The following is a 17,037-nucleotide window of genomic DNA, read 5'->3' as shown; positions in this document are numbered from 1 at the left end:
AGTGTCCTCCCAAAATGCATTTGTGAAACCAATGGAAAAATTGCAGCCATTCTCTGGAACACAGTGTTTGTTGGATAAATATAAATGAGAGAATTTTTCTTTTCACACAAGTTCAAAAGAACAGGTGTCCTGAGAGTTAATAAAATATCCCTTGTTTATTTTTTTGAAGATTCTATGCTAGGAAAATTGCCAGTTTTGTGGGTTTTATACAGATCAGTATTAGGATATCAGTAATATCCATGTATCTGTCCAGTTTCTGACAAGGCCATTTTGTTGAAATGTTTGCATTTTCTGTCCTCAGACACAATCTCTGAGAATCAAATAATTTTCCACACTTGAAACAAACCTACTTATAGTATTAAACTTTCATCTTTCTCATTGAATCATTAGAAATGGAAAGTCTTAGCAATCCTTAGATTATTCCTATATGATTAGCAAATACTCAAAACAAGATTAGATTGCCTTCTTATCCTGCTTCTTACTAGGAATAATGCTTCCACAAATTCAGTTAGTGCTTTTTAAACTTCCTAATTTTTATGGATTCTAAGAGGATGAATGTTTATAATTGCTGAGAAGAAATAATAGTTATAGCTGGCATTTATATAGTTCTTTAAGAACTGCAGAAATACTTCAATATCTTTGTAGTTTGGAAGAACCTTCAAAAAATGGATTGTGTTTCAAAGAGCATTGGAAATTAAAATGCTGCCCAGGGCTACCTACCCTACAAATTTGAGCTTAACCATAAATAAAAAAGTGGACATTCATTAATAAAGAAGCACTTGAAACATTCTTGTGGGTGAAAAAAAACCTGAAGAAATTATTTGCTTTTTTTAATGCCTAGAACTAGAAATGTAGGAGCCATTTGTTTAAATTTATTTTATATTTATACTTATAAATTTACAATTATATGTAAGCTCCTTGAGAGTAGGGATTATTATTACTATTGTTTTCTTGATACTTGTGTCTTTGTTACCTAACAGAATTCTAGAGAATCAGCAAAGACACTTTGACAGTAGCTTCAGCAAAGTTGAAGTTTAATAGTTACCCAATATGCCAATAGTGCTTGACATATGGTACACAATACTCTTTTTTTTTTTTTTTTTTGGATACCTGTACTTCAAATGCCCTTTCTTCCTCTCTACTCTTTGAAATTCCTTTAAAATTTGACTCAGCATCTTTTTCAAGTCTTCCTGAATCCCCTGGTTAGTCATGACTTCTTCCCCCACTCCTACTTTAAAAGGTTCCTTATTTTATAACTCTGTAATACACTCACTACATTTTGTTGTGTATTATACTAATTTGCAAGTTTATTTAACAATAATAATTCATGTAATGGGGGAATGACCAGTGAGTGTCCAGTCCTTAGATTGTGCTAAGATTTAGATTTTTTTCCCTTGATGGGTTGTGTAGAACACACACAACACTGTCTGCCTCATTTCACTCCAATGTATGGTGGATTGATGAGCCATCTTCTGCCATGAGTCACTGAGGTGCTGGTACCGTGGTGACTTTTAACTGGCTGAGAAGCTAGAAATGAGTTCATATATTGGATCTACACATTCCTCTTGGTCCTTTTTGGTCCTTTCTTCTCTGGTGGCTTTCGAGGGATAAAATTTGTTATTAATCTCCCACCCAGAGATGTCTCCTGAATCATGATGCCTGTTTCTTTTGTGTTTATTTTTTTTCTCACTTGAGGCGAATGAATATCTGGATTTATAACAGAATGATTTCCATCCATATAAACTTCAAAGGACCATCAGATTCCTCACAACTACAGATACAGCAAGCAGCTAAGAGGTTTAGTGGTAAGGTGCTAACCTTGAAGGCAGAAAAGTCTAGTTCAAATCCAATCTGAGACAATTAGCTGTGTGTTCTTAGGCAAGTCACTTTCCTCTTTTGTAAAATGACGATTATAATAACACCTAAATCAGTTCATATTTGTGAAGTTCTTGGCAAGCCTTAGATATATTGACTCATTAGCTCAGATAAAACATTCTGCCAGAACCCAGCTGGGCACAGTCATGACATGTCCAGTGGTCATGTGCTTCCAGGCATTCTTTGAGACAAATTCTTGACAAGAAAAACTGGAATCTGCAGACATGTAGGGGAAGCAAAGTTGCTCCACATGTCTTGACTTCCAGCTCGCATCCCTAGAGAGGCCAAGCGATTTCCTCTTGAATAAAATTGAGGCCTCTCATGATTAGAATGAAGATGTTTTACTTCCAGTAATACAGATCATTCACTTTGTGAATTTTTGTTGTATGTTCAAATTTGTAAACTTATCTGATTTCTTTTTTGTTTCTTGATTGGATAGTTGGTATTTGTAATAGTTATCTTGTACAACTAGTATTTGTGGGGAAGAGGTTGAACTTTAAGGAAATAACAAGCAGGGAAGCAATAGGGAAGAAACTTATTTTGAACCTAAAATAATTCCCCAAGGCCAGCAATATATGGAGGAGCAAATAAATAAAGTTTTAGTCCAGCATTCATCTCAGAGACTAGATGAAAGTGCCAAACCTTATGGCTCTTTCAGGCAGAATTTCAGAAGTTTCCATCAATGTGAGTCATATTTAGAAAAAAAAAAAATCCAGATTTTTTGGTGGCTAGGACTCCTCTACATAAAGTAGGTAATGGACAAATCGCATTTATGAAAATTTACTGTTCCCTAATCTCTTCACTTTCTTGATTGAATATATCCACTTATCAAATCCTACTGATTCTACCTCTGCAAATAGCCTGTATTTTTCGATTCTTTCTGTTCCCAATACATACAGCCTCTGATAACTACCTACCTGGACTATTGCAATCTAATTGGCAATACTACCTTTATACCCTCCATAACTAGATATTCTAGGCTTATTCTAATTTCCAAATTCTCTCTATAACTTTCCCCCACCCATTGAGAGCAAGTAGTGCAGTACCTATATCAAGTTTATGCAAAACATTTCCACATTAGCCCATATTTGAGTGGGAGGGAGTGTAGAGGGATGGGGAAAAACAAGAGAAAAAAGTGCTTTAATCTGAATTAGAATCTTATCAGTTCTTTATCTGGAGGTGAGTAGCATTTTTTATTATCATAATTTTGGACTGTTGTGAATCATTGTATTGATCCAAAAAGATGTCATCCCATAAGATTACATATTTCTGTGTACATTGTTCTGGTTTTGCTCACTAGCCCAACCCATTTAAGTCTTCTCACATTTTTATGAAACTATCCCCCCTATTATGTGTATGAGCACGCATGTGTGCTTCCCTCCCTTCCCACTTAACAGTATTTTTTTCTCAATTACACATAAAGATGATGGGAAATTCCAAATTTTTCTCCCTCCTTTACATCCCTCCACCAAACAGCAAGCAACTGATATAGTTTATACATGTACAATCATTTAAAACATATTTATGTTGTAAAAGAAGAATCAGAACAAAAGGGAAAAGCCATGAGAAAAGGAAAAAAAAAAAAAATGAAAAAGTATGCTTTGATCTGCATTCAGACTCCATAATTCTTTCTCTGGAAATGGATAGACTTTTCCATCATGAAACTTTTTGAACTGTCTGGGTTCATTGTATTGCTGATTAGAACTAAGTGTATCTCAGCTGATCACTGCGCAATGTTGCTCTGTTACTGATACAGTGTTCTCCTGATTCTGCTCATTTCACTCAGCATCAATTCATGTAAGGCCAGGTTAATCTCAAATATGCCTGCTCCTCATTTCTAAGAACACAACAGTATTCTCTCCTAATCATATACCACACGTTGTTTAGTCATTTCCCAGTTGATGGGCTTTCCCTTAATTCACAATTCTTAGCTCCCTCATCACACTCTTCACCCCCCCCCCCAAAAAAAAAGAAAGACTGCTATAAATATTTTAATACAAATAGGGCCTTCTTTTGATGTCTCTGGAGAACAGACATAATAGTGGCTATTGCTGGATCAAATTGCTGCAAAATTTCATACCATTGGGGCAGTTTGAAATTGTTATGCAGAATGGTTGGACCAATTCACAATTCTGTCTGCAATGTATTAATGTACCTATTTTTTCACATCCTTTGGAGCACTGCCATTTTCCTTTTCTGTCGTCTTAACTAATCTTATGAAGTACCACTTCAGAGTTGTTTTAATGTGTTTGTGCAAAAACTTTTAAAATTTCTTTGTAAAGAAAATTAACCATTTTGCCTCCCAAATTCTCCCTTGTTTGGTCATGAACTTTCTATGTTCCCCTAATTTATTTGTGCCATTATCCTTTAGATCTAAATCATATGCCCATTTTGATCTTATCTTAATATACAATGTGAGATGTTGATCTATGTCTTCTTTATGCCAAACTGCTTTCTGGTTTTCCCCAGAAATTTTTACCAAAAAGTAAGTTCTTGTCATAAGAACTGGTATCTTTGGGTTTTTCAAATGCTATATTATGCTCATTTGTTTCTCTATATTATGTACCTAGTCTATTCCATTGATCATCTACTCTTATTTCTTGTCCATTGTCAAATTGTTTTTATGATTACTACTTTCAAATATACTTTGGAATCTTGTGATAGGAAAAGCAGTCCTCCTTTTTTCATATTTTTTCAATTGAATCCCATTATATTCTTTACCTGTTGTTCCTCCAGAAGAATTTTATTTTCTCTAGTTTTATAATTTTTTGATAATTTGAATGATACATCACTAAATAAGTGAGTTAATATTAGTAGGATTGTCATTTTTACTAAATTGGTATGGTTTACCCAAGAGCAAATAATATTTATTCCAATTGTTTAGATAAAATTTTTGTGAAGTGTTTTACAATTGTGTTCATATAGATTCTTGTATGCATGACTTGGTAGGTAGAATCCTAAATGTTTTATATTATCTGCAGTTATTTTTAGTGGGATGCTATTCCCTTGGTAATATATAGAAATGTTGATAACTTGTGCAGGTTTATTTTAGCTTGCAACTTTGGTAACATTATGAATTGCAGGTTTTCAGTTGTTTCACTAGGGTTCTCTGTGCCCACATCATCTGCAAAGTGTTATTTTTCTATGTGTTAGCTATGATTATTACTTCAGTTTCTTTTTCTCATTGGTATAAGTAGCACTTCTTGTACAATATTGAATAATAGTGGTGATAATGAACATCCTCACTTCACCCTTGATCTTACTGGAAAGGCTTTTAGCTTATTACATATAATACCCTTAGTTTTAGAAAGATATTATTTACCAATTTTAAGAAAAACTCCACTTATTCTTATTCCTGTGCTTTCTAATGTTTTAATAGGAATGGATTTTGTCAAAAGCTTTTTCTGCATCTTACTGATAAAATATTTTTATTGTTTTTGACTAGTATTAAGTGCTGATAGTTTTCCTAGTGTTGATTCAGCCTTGTATTTCTGATATAAATTTTACTTAGTCATAATGGATGATCTTTATGATAGACCAATCTCTTTGATAGTATTTAAATTTTTTGCATCAATATTCATTAGGGAAACAGACTTTTTTTATGCTTATATGATCTTGACACTTCTTTGGCTTTCAAGGCTCTCCATTTCCTACTGAGTAAAGTCTAAATTCTGAAGCCTCGCATTCAAGGCCTCTTACCATTTATCTCTTCCTTTATATATAACACTGATAGCCCTTCACAGAGCCCAAGTATACAACAGGCAGTGATTTAGATTTTTTTTTTTTTTTTTTGGCTGAGGCAATTGGGGTAAAACTGACTTGCCCAAGGTCATACAGCTAGAAAGTGTTAAATTTCTGAACCGTATTTGAACTCAGGTTCTCCTGACTTCAGGGATTTTTCAAACTGATTTAAAATGTTTTATCCCTATATTTTCCATAGGATTATGTACTGCACACTTTTGTTAAGTTATTTCAGCCATGTCTCTTACTCTTCATGATCCCTTTTGGAATTTTCTTTCACAAAGATATTGGGATGGTTTGCATTTCCTCGTTTTACAGTGGAGGAGACTGAGGCAAACTGAGTTAAGTGACTTGCCCAACATCACACTATAAATGTCTGAGGCTGGATTTGAACATAGGTCTTCCTGACTCCTTGCCCCATACTCTATCCACTGTGGCATTAACTGCTCTTAAGTACTGTGCATAATTGCCATTTAATATTTATTGCATTGAATTTTAAAAAATTTCCCCATTAAGAAGCCTTTATTTTCTTTACCTCTCTTCAAAAAAACAAAACCAAAAACTTTTCTTACATTTGCCCCAACAAGAATTGAATTAAATTTTGAGGTGTGAACAATGTTAATCTTGCAAAGAAGCTAAGAACAACAAAGATTGGGGAAAGGGCCATTAGTTTTTTTCAGATTGTTTATGATCTTCACAAGATCATTTTCACACAAGTCATAAATCGGGTGACAGAAGGTTTAGAAAGGAAAAAGTGGTGAAAGGAACAGGGGGATGTGAGTTTTCAGAGGAAGGAGTGTTAAGATTCTCTGAAACTGTAGTATATCAGTGAAATAGCCTGTACATGGAATGTTCTGGTAATAACAAAGAATCAAAAACCTGCCCATTCATTGGGGAATAGCTAATAATGAAATTATGGTACATGGATGGAATGGAATATTATTGGATATCATATGACAGAGAAGTCTGGAAAGACGTATGTGACCTTGAAGTAAGTAAAGCCAGGAAAACAACTCTCATGGTGGTTATGATGGGCTTCTAGTGGCAGTCAGGGAGTTGTGGGAATCCCCTTTTGGTCCGTGCAGGTCCTTCGTGAACCCGGAATATTAAGTGGCAAAAAGGGAAGCTTATTGTTGGATGCGAAGCCAATTTTGTGAGAAAGATTGACTTCCTCAGTGGCAGAGAAATAACAAAAGGTTTTTCACTGAGAAGAGAATGTCTTCTCAGCGGACAGGAGTGCTAGCAGGCAACTATGCCCTATTCCAGACTTCTGCAAGGATCAGGAGTTTAGAAATATCCTTTAGGAATAGGAAAATCTGAGGCTCAGGTTTCAGGTTAAAAAGGAAGCCAAAGTCCTAGATCTCCAATTGAATGGAAATCACTTCTAAGGCTTCCTGAATGAGGATCCAGCTACCATTGGAGAGGGGGGTGGGGAGGAGAGATTTGCCTTAGAAAAGGCCCAGTTGAAAGATGCCACAACTTGTCTGGAGAGACAGATATGCTTCCCAGGAGGGCCTGAGACTCGAATCTTGCTTCTTTACAGATCAAAAGGGGACAGTTTTTTTAGTTACAACAACAGTAAGTGGGGAAAATAACCACAAAACAATCGAAAGTGCTTTTAAACTATAGAGAACCAATTTAGCCAAAAGAGAGATATATTGGCAGGGGTAGGTGTGGGAGTAATGGAACTTTGCAGATATATATCTTTTTTTTGATGTGTTGATTGCAAGGTGTCTTTCTTTTTCAAAATTATTTGCTATATGGCATGGTCCTTTGGGAGGGAGAGGGATATGGAAGGAAATTTAATCAATGTAAAATAGATCAACAAAACCATTTTTTTAAAAAGACTGAAAGCAGAAGTTAGGGAAGGATGCTACCAGACAAGGACAGGAAGAATATAGACACAGTGGCTCCCAGAATATGACAAAAGAGAGGAGCTTCCAGAGCCCCCGGGGACAGGAAGAGAGGAAGATGATGACAGCTATGTCTTTGCCCCAGAACTTTCCTCTTTGGAAAGCAAATGTGTCTGGTATTTCTATTTAGCATAACTGTAGTCAAGGCTGTAACCTGATGAAAAGAGAAAGGCAAACATCCCTGACTCCCATGTGACAGGACTGCAAAGAGTTAAGAACAAGCTGGGGAGAGATGATGAAACGGGAGGTGATTGGCTGGGACAACTCTGGTGAGAATGGCCCTTTGTTAAGAAGAGAATACAGCACTATCCATTCTTTATAGCCACTTGAGGGCTTTATTTAAAAAAAAAAAAAAAAAAAAAAAAAAAAGGAGACATTGGTTGAAAATAGCCCCTTTCCATTTAGAGATAGCAGGAACCAATTAGCCAATAGTATTTATTTAATACTTACTATAATCAAGTTGTAAAAAAGGGGGGGAGGAATATTTTAATGGTCAACCCCACTCCCTTGGATTCATCCTCTTTTTGGAAAATTACTATGAGATCTATTTCAATTCAGTTTTTGGTCATTTAAATATAGCAGGAACCAATTAACCAATAGAATTTATTTAGTACTTGCTATAATTGAGTTCCTTTAAAAGGGGGGGAAGGGAAGAAATATTTTAAGGGTTCTCAACCCCACTTCCTTGGATTTATCCTTCTTTTAGAAAATTTTCTTTACTATGAAGGTTATTTAAAGACAGTTCTTGGCTTCTACCCATTCTTCAACCAGCCACCATTATATGTTTTGAACTAAACATTAAGAAGGGTAACCACATCTCCTAAGTGTTTCTACTCTAATAGACTACAAAAGCTATATCAAGTTACCCATATGCAAAATCCTTCCCTCAAAACAATATTCACAGGATCACATATGTAGAAGAATCTCGGACATCATTTAGTTTAATAATTTCATTTTACAAACAAGGAAACAGGACCATGAAGATTAAATGATGTCACAGGCAGCCTTTGAACTCCAGAGTTCTGAATTTATTAAGCAGTCTTTCCACTATGCCACAATTATGTCTTCTCTGAATGGAATAATAAAGGTATTTTCCCTCTTTATTAATATAAGGACTAGTTTGATAGGAGAGAGTTGAGATACATTCAGAAATTAAAGTGAAGAAAAAAATCAAAGAATAATTGAATTAAATATTAACTAATGAAAGGAAGACGGGGGGGTGCTTTTGAAAATTGTCAGCTATCTTTTTGTGAGAGACATGTAGGATAAATATTTAACTGATTCTCAAAATAAAGGCATTATTTGGGGCAGTTCATGAAGTTGTAAATGCTCACAGTGAAAATTAACAACTGTTTCTAGCACTCCCTTGCTTTAGATACATCCCTCTGCAGAATATTGGAAAGGTAGACTAGAAAACTGAGTATTAGAGGGGGAGACGGGAGGGTTTGGGACAGGAAGTTCCCTCCATAGCGTTGATCTCTCTCCAGGGTCAATAATTTATGCTATAACTAGAGACCTGAGTTGAACTAATATTAGGAAAGGCATCTGGAGATAACTTGAGGTCTTGGCTGTGCAGTGGACTGAATATTGCTATTCCAGTACTAATTCTAGAAGCAGGGTGGGGTGAGAAAGTAAGAAAGCAAGCATCTTCCTATTCTGATGTCCATCTTCTAACTTCTACTTTTCCTAATGGAAGGGGGAGAGTGAAAGGGAGGCAAAGGGATAGTTCCAGTGGTCAAACCACTTCCAATCTTCTCATGCTACTCCATCCATTTACAGAGCACTAACTTGGAGTTCTGTGATTATTATAGGCTTATTTTAAATAATTCAGCTATTGACTCTTCTGTTAAATGTAGTAGGTTTTAGGATGTATCTGCATTCCATCCATAATCTACCTGAATTCAATGTTAATCTAGTAATTTTCTTCATTGAACTTGTAAAATTGTCTCTTCACTACTTGTATTATTCAGTCTAAGCCTAATTCTCTGAGTTATTTTTCCTTCATTTTGCAATCCTATTAATCTGACCCTAGAACAAGAAAACTGTCCTGAATTTTGGGATGGCTCCCTTCAAACATTCAGAGTGAGACAAACTCACCAAAGATGCTGTTTCTTGGTAGTTACAACTTCCCATTCCTTTTTTGGACTCTCAACTAAGCATGGGAAAGAAATTAGAAATAATTAAAGAGAAAAATACAAACCCAGATGAGCCTATCAGTTGATCTTAACAGGGCTCTCAACTTCAAATACTCAGATAATAAATCAAAATAGACTGACTGCAAAACATTTCAGTTAATATCAAACCTTTTATATGACTCATTCACTGGCCTTTCTTACCCTTGTCTCAATGGCTGTATGCTTAACCAGTACAATGGGATTAATTGCACCCAAAAGGTCCAGAGGTACTGTAGTTCTCTTGCTCCATACCCATCACTAGAAATGATGCCCCTTTCGGAGTGGAAGATATTACCAAAAAGGAGGTGATCACATCCCCCCCTGCACTTCTCAAGAAGGGTGATGAACACCACCAAAGGGAAGTGGGGATTGCTAGCGGGTTTCTGGGCTGATGGGTCTTATTGGAAACAAGTACGCACAAACCCATCAGCATGAGAGGTATTACACAAGCACATAGCAATAACGCACAGACTATTAGTGATGACTTTCCCCAGTCGATGCAGGCTCAATGTGGTGTAACAAACATAAATTATACATGCAAGTAGTGAAGTAACAAACAATATAAATCAACATGGTGTTGTAAAAGATTTCCAGTAGTCCTAGAAGGAGGGTATATAAACAACAGTCACACATACGCCTTCAGCAGCCAAGAGATAGTCCAAAACCAATCTACTATCCATTGCTTCACGTGTCAGGGAATCAATGATCCCCGCAAGTTTTTGAAGTCCTGCAACAGTCTTTTTATATGTTAGGGAATCCAATGATTCCTGCAGATTTTGAAGTCCTGCAAGTTTTATAATTTCTCAGAAAATCTAATGATTCCTGAGAGTTTTCAAGTCCTACAAGTCTTATCATTTCTCAGAGAATCCAATGATTCCTGAGGGTTTTGAAGTCTAACAATTTTTGATGTCCATAACTGCCATGCTCTTTCAGTGGTGGGCACAGTCAGCAATGGAACCACCTGATGTTTCTTGGGCCTTCTTCGTTTCAAGAGTCTGCTCTATTGTGAGTTATAAAACCTGTCTGCTGGAGCCAGTGCACCTTTGTCAAAAATCAAGAAGTTAATAGTGTAAAGAGCTAGATTTAGAAGTTTTCTAGGGTTACCTGTGGCTCCCCCTTTCTTTTGTGTTTGGAGGAACGTCTTAATGTCTCTGTTTCTTCTCTCTACTATTGCCTGTCCTTGAGGATTAAAAGGTATGCCAATGGTGTGTAAAATCTGATACTATGCACAAAAGTGTCCAAAATATTTAGAAGTATATCCATGTCCAGTCTGTTTTTATTGTTTGTGGCACACCCATAATTGCAAATACTTGTATAAGGAATTCAGTGACCACTCGGGCTGTCTCTTCTGTTGCTGGTATTGCAAAAGTGAATCCTGAAAAGGTGTCTATCACAACATGGATAAAAGACAAATGACCAAAAGATTTGTAATAGGTCACATCCATTTGCCAAATTTCATTAGGTCTCAAACCATGAGGGTTCTTCCCTGGAAGGAGTGTAGGAGCATGGAAAGGAAGACAAGCTGTACAGGCTTTTACTATGCTCCTAGCTTCTTCTATTGTTATTCCAAATTGTAAACATAAAGCTCGAGCAGCCTGATGATATTTAGAATGAGATTCTTGGGCTTCCTGAAATAAAGTATTGGTCAACATGGTTAGAAGGCTATCTGCTTTTGAATTACCGTCAAAAATAGGACTTGGAAGTCCACTATCAGAGTGGACATGTAAGATATAAATCTTACCTGGATGTTTTCTCACTTGCTCTTGAAGTTCCTTAAAGAGCTGATATATATTAGAGGCTACAAATTTTATTTGGGCTGTGGCAATTTTTTGTACCATACCTACTGAATAGGCCAAATCAGATATTATATTTATATCGCCTGGATAATAAGAACTAGAATGATTGCATACAATTCATTCTGCTGAGTGGACTGAAAAGGAGTTCTGACTAGTCTCTTTATAATTAAGTCACGAGAGTATACAGCACAAATATTATATTTGGATCTATCTGTAAAGATAGTTGGTCCTTTAAGAGGAACTTTAGAAACCTTTTCTTCAAGAATCCATTGCCAATTATGTATCAGTCTAGTTATCTTTAAAGGAGCCATGGCTAATAAAATTTGCCATTCTGGGATGGTTTCACAGCACACATTAACTTGTGCATTAGTATAAAAGGTGTATATCTTGCCAGGTCTTATCCCAGATAATTGTACTGCTGGCTTAATGGCCTTTAATAAAATTCTAGCCACAAGCACTGGGTAAGGAGTAAGGTTTTGTTCTGGTTGTGCTGGGAGGTTCACCCACTCAATCACACTGTCTCCTTGATGAAGGACTTCTGTGGGTGCCTCTTGTGTAGCAAAAACTGATATTTCCAAGGGTTTTTGAGTGACTCTTTCAACCATATTGGATTAAGCTAGTTCAACTTCTCTTAAAGCCTCTTGAGCTTCTTTTGTAAGCTGGTGTGAATTTAAAGCACTGTTTCCCCTTAAAATGTCATATAATGGTTGCGATTGACAGGTAGTCAAGCCTAGCACGGGATGCATCCATTGGATATCTCCTATCAATTTCTCAAAGTCATTTAAGGTGTTTAGCTTCTCTGTTCTTAAGGAGAGTTTTTGTACTGTAAGCACCTTAGGATATACTTCATATCCTATATATTGAAAAGGAGCATGTCTTTGAATTTTTTCTGAAGCTATGTGCAATTTGTAGTTTCTTAGTGTTCCCATGGTCTCTTGTAGACATGCTTCTAACATTTGTTCCTCAGGTGCACATCCCAAAATATCATCCATATAATGTAACAATATTACTTTTGGAAATGCTTTTCTTACTGGACTAAGAGCAGCAGCAACATACATTTGACACATAGTAGGGCTATTTTTCATTCCCTGTGGCAAAACTGCCCATTCATATCTTTTATAAGGCTCAGCTAAGTTAACACTGGGCACTGAAAAAGCAAATCTTTTCATATCCTCCTTTATCTAGAAGGATAGAGTAGAAACAATCCTTAATGTCTATAACCCTAAGAGGCCATTCTCTAGGCAACTGAGTAGGAGATGGAAATTCAGGCTGAAGAGTTCCCATAGTTTCCATCTGTTCATTTACCTTTCTTAAATCAATCAACATCCTCCATTTTCCAGATTTCTTTCTTGCAACAAATACTGTGGAATTCCAAGGACTTAAGAGAAGATTGTAAGTGTCCTTGGTCAAGTTGTTCCTGTACTATGTCTAATAAGGCCTGAATTTTATTGCCACCCACTGTTCTATCCACACTGGTGTATCAGTTTTCCACTGGATAGGAACAGGTGAAAATGTTGGCAGGTCTTCAACAGCAGCCCTGCTTAAAAAACCGAAGTACTCATTTTTAATCCTAATTATTGTAAAATGTCTCTTCCCCACAGTTTGATGGGGATTTTTTCAACTATAAAAGGAGTTTCAAAAGTCCATCTCAAAGGGGTAGCACTAACTTCAGCAGCTATTGATCCTCCTACCCCAGACATGTAGGTGTCTGCCTTAGTCTTTAGCCAGTGACTGGGCCAGTTGGCACCTCTAATGACTGTGCAATCTGCACCTGTGTCCACCAGTCCTTCTAATGGTAGGCCATTTATATAGACAGTGAGCATAGGTCGGTCAGCTGTCACAGCTGCTGTCCAGTATATTCCTGGGTTTTGCTGCTTGGAGTCAGAATGTGGGTGACTGTCACCAGATTGCTTATTAGGAGTCTGTATCAGTAAACCTGATGCTACTACTTCTCCTGGTTGATAAGTCACACACATTGTTTACCTGTATTAGTGACTGGGAAATTATCTACACATTCCCCAGTTTCTCACATCAGTGCATGGATGGACACTTTGATAAGCATTCTCAGGAGGTGAAATGGTCAAGCTTATTGTGCCTGGAGGCAAAGGATCCATAGGCTGGAGAAGAACAGATTTCACCTCTCCACGGGGTATCACAGTTGTCCCAGCTTCATACAACTCTATTCTCCCCAGTTGTAATCCCTTTCTCCCATCATGTTGCTTCCTGGATGATTGGTCATGTCTGGGTATTTAACTTCTAAAGGCTCTCTGGGTGTAGCATCAGCTGCCATCATGCCTCAAGTATTTTTTGCCTTGGGCCCTGGGGCTGGGCCCCTCATCCCATTTCCCTGAATCAATCTACATTCTGATGCCCAATGGAAGCCTCTGTTGCATTTTGGACATGGGAAGCTGAGCTGTGAGATGGAGAATCACCAGCCCCTCAACATCACGTAAGTTCTCATGCCCTCTGGCAATATTTCCATTAATTTCTCCCCTCTCTTCCTCTTTTTTCTCACACTTCCTCATCTGACTGTTCTTAAAACTTTTCTTTTTTCTATAACTTGCAGGATTCTTTAAGGCCAATTGTATTATGTTGTATATATAGAATGTTTCCTTGGAAATTGAATCAGGACCATTATCATTATAATATTCACAGTTGATTTCCTACTAGTTTTTTTTTTTGGAGGCTGGGGTTAAGTGACTTGCCCAGGGTCACACAGCTAGGAAGTGTTAAGTGTCTGAGACCAGATTTGAACTCTGGTCCTCCTGAATTCAAGGCTGGTGCTCTATCCACAGCGCCCCCTAGCTGCCCCATTTCCTACTAGTTTCTAATTATCTGCCTCTATTTCTTCTTCCTTTAAGAACCAAGGGGATGTATATTCTAATGAATGCAAGAGTCCACCAACCTCCTCCCAAGTTATAATTAAATCCTGTCTCTTTATCAGTCTGAGTCTGCTTCCTGTAGATCTCCCTTCTAAGTGGGATTGGGGTAGGGGAAGAATCTTTTCCTAATATCTACCCCATTTCAGCTAGAAAACGAAAGTTACTAGTTTAGCTCTTAAAGTAAGTTCCCTGTTTGTCTATTAAAATACTCACCCTATTTCCTGGTCACCTGGGACTTCTTCAGTGAAATTAGGGTCCTTGGTTCACACGTTGGGCACCAAATTTTTTTTTTTTTCACCAAATGTGAAATCCAGGTTAATTCCCTGGAGGCCTCAGAAAGAGCCAAAGTTAGGATAAGCAAAAGTCCTTGTTCCTTAGGGGGAGAGGTGAAGAGGACAAACTGCCAAGAGACTAGCCACCAACCTCCTTTCTCCTCGTTGTCCTCCGAAGTGACTCTGGCTTGTTTTACTCTACCCCCCTAATCCCTCCTACAATTATCTGTACACACCAAAAGATATGAGCCAGCACAGAATAGTGAGAAGGGCCATTTTCCAAGCAAATGCTAGTAAAGTACTGTCCAATAGATAATTAGCCTTAAGTGCTCCTTTGTCTGATTCCAGTGCACCTATTCAGTTTCAGCCCTTTACATTCATTGAAGTGTAAAATAGAAGTCTTTCAATGTAAATCATGCACTAATCAAGACCAGGCAGTCTGGCACTTTGTTATACCAGTCCAATTAGCCCAGATGTGAGGTTAGCAATTTTAATACCCAGAAGTGGAAGCAAGATGTAACATCACTATTAAGGGCCCTCAGGAGGGCAGGAGCAAAGGTCCTCATCAGGAAATTATAGGACAGGAATAAAAGGTCTAGTTGAATAGAAAGATGGAGCCATCACAGGTGAACAACCAGAGTATTGGTCCTATTGGTACCCTGATAATGTTGGGGAAATGTGAGGAAGGCCTCCAGGAGATGGTAAAGTTGGATGAAGGTGGATGGTTATGTATTCCTCAATCTATGAGATCACAGATCTAATGAAAAACAGACATCTCCACTCCAAATGCTCACATGCACTATTGGTAGCAGACTGCCTCCTGAGCTCACTCACTGATCTGATCAGCCACTAAACAATACCCTATGGTACATTGTACCTTAACCCTCTGTGATGTTTTTGCTGCTCTTCAAGAATTAAGAACCATCAGGCAACCTTATTTTTAAAACACTAAATTTTAGTGTTTAGAGTGACAGCACTCCAATATTGGTCCTGCCAAGAATTGTGAGGCTGAGAAACCCGAACAATTCATCCCCTCTGGCTTGGAAAGCTCTGCCTTCTCTGAGCTCTTTCCAGACATGGCTTGAATCTCATCCTCTGTAGGTCTTTTCTGTCAGCTGTTATAGAGATTCCTTTCACAAACACTTTCTATTTTGTTACATACTTATAGGTTTACAATCTCTTCCCCTTAGAATGTGAGCCCCTTGCATGGAAAAATTTTACCTGTTAGATCTATGTATTTGGGAAGTTTATATGATCAAAAGAGATAGAGGAGGATGGAAAATAAAATGGACATTTTGATAAAGAAACTTACAACTTTTGAACAAAACTAATGCCAAAATTAAATGAAAAACAGGATCTGGGGGAAATTTTGGTGAGTTTCTTTGATAAAGGTCTTATTTCTCAAACAAGGACTGAGTCAAATTTATAAAAATATACTATTCTCCAATTGACTAAGACATAAGCAGGTCTCAGAAGCAAAGCTATTAATAGTCACATGAAAAAGCATTCTCAATCACTGATTAAATACAAATTAAAACAACTCTGAAGTATCTGTGGGTCATATTGGCTAATGTGACAATAAAGAAAAATGGAGATGTGGACACTACTACATTATTGTCCTGAACTGATTCAACCATAAAGCAATTTGGAACAATGCCAAGAGCTATAAATCTCTGTATATCCTTTGACCTGGCAATATCACTACTATGTCTGTATCCCAAAAAGATCAAAGAAAAAGTCTATATACAAAGATATAACAAGCCATTTTCTATGGTGGTAAGCAACTGGGAATCGAAGGGATGCCCATCAGTTGGGGAATAGCTGAACAAGTCTCGGTATACAATTCTGATAGAATACTATTTTGCTATGGGAAATGACAAAGGGCATGGTTCAGAAAAACACACAATTATATGAACTGATGCAGAATGAAGTAAGCAAAACTGTAGCATTGTATATATTAATAACTATATTGTAAAGATTATCAACTGTGTCTCAGTTATTCTGACCAAGACCATTCCAAAGGATCCATGATGAAAAATGTCATTTATCTCTGGAGAAACAAAATCTAATTGTATATCAAAGCACACTTTTTTAACTTTATTATTTTTTTGGGGGGGAGGGGGTTGGCAACAGGGCAAATATGGAAATGTTTTATATGACTTCACATGTATAATCAATCAATACAATATAGCTTGCCTTAATGGATGAGGGAAGGGCAAGGAGAGAATTTATAACTCAAAAACTTTATGTGTAGTTGGGAAATATTTGTCAAGATGAAAATATTTTTAAAAATATGTAAGCCTTGTTGGAGGCAGAAGGGCAGTACTTTTAAGCTTGTATTTGTATACCCAGCACTTTGCACAAATCCTGCCACTTAATAAATT

The sequence above is a fragment of the Sminthopsis crassicaudata genome, chromosome 1, assembly GCF_048593235.1.
Source record: "Sminthopsis crassicaudata isolate SCR6 chromosome 1, ASM4859323v1, whole genome shotgun sequence".
NCBI lineage: Eukaryota > Metazoa > Chordata > Mammalia > Dasyuromorphia > Dasyuridae > Sminthopsis > Sminthopsis crassicaudata.
This window is presented reverse-complemented; position numbering follows the sequence as displayed.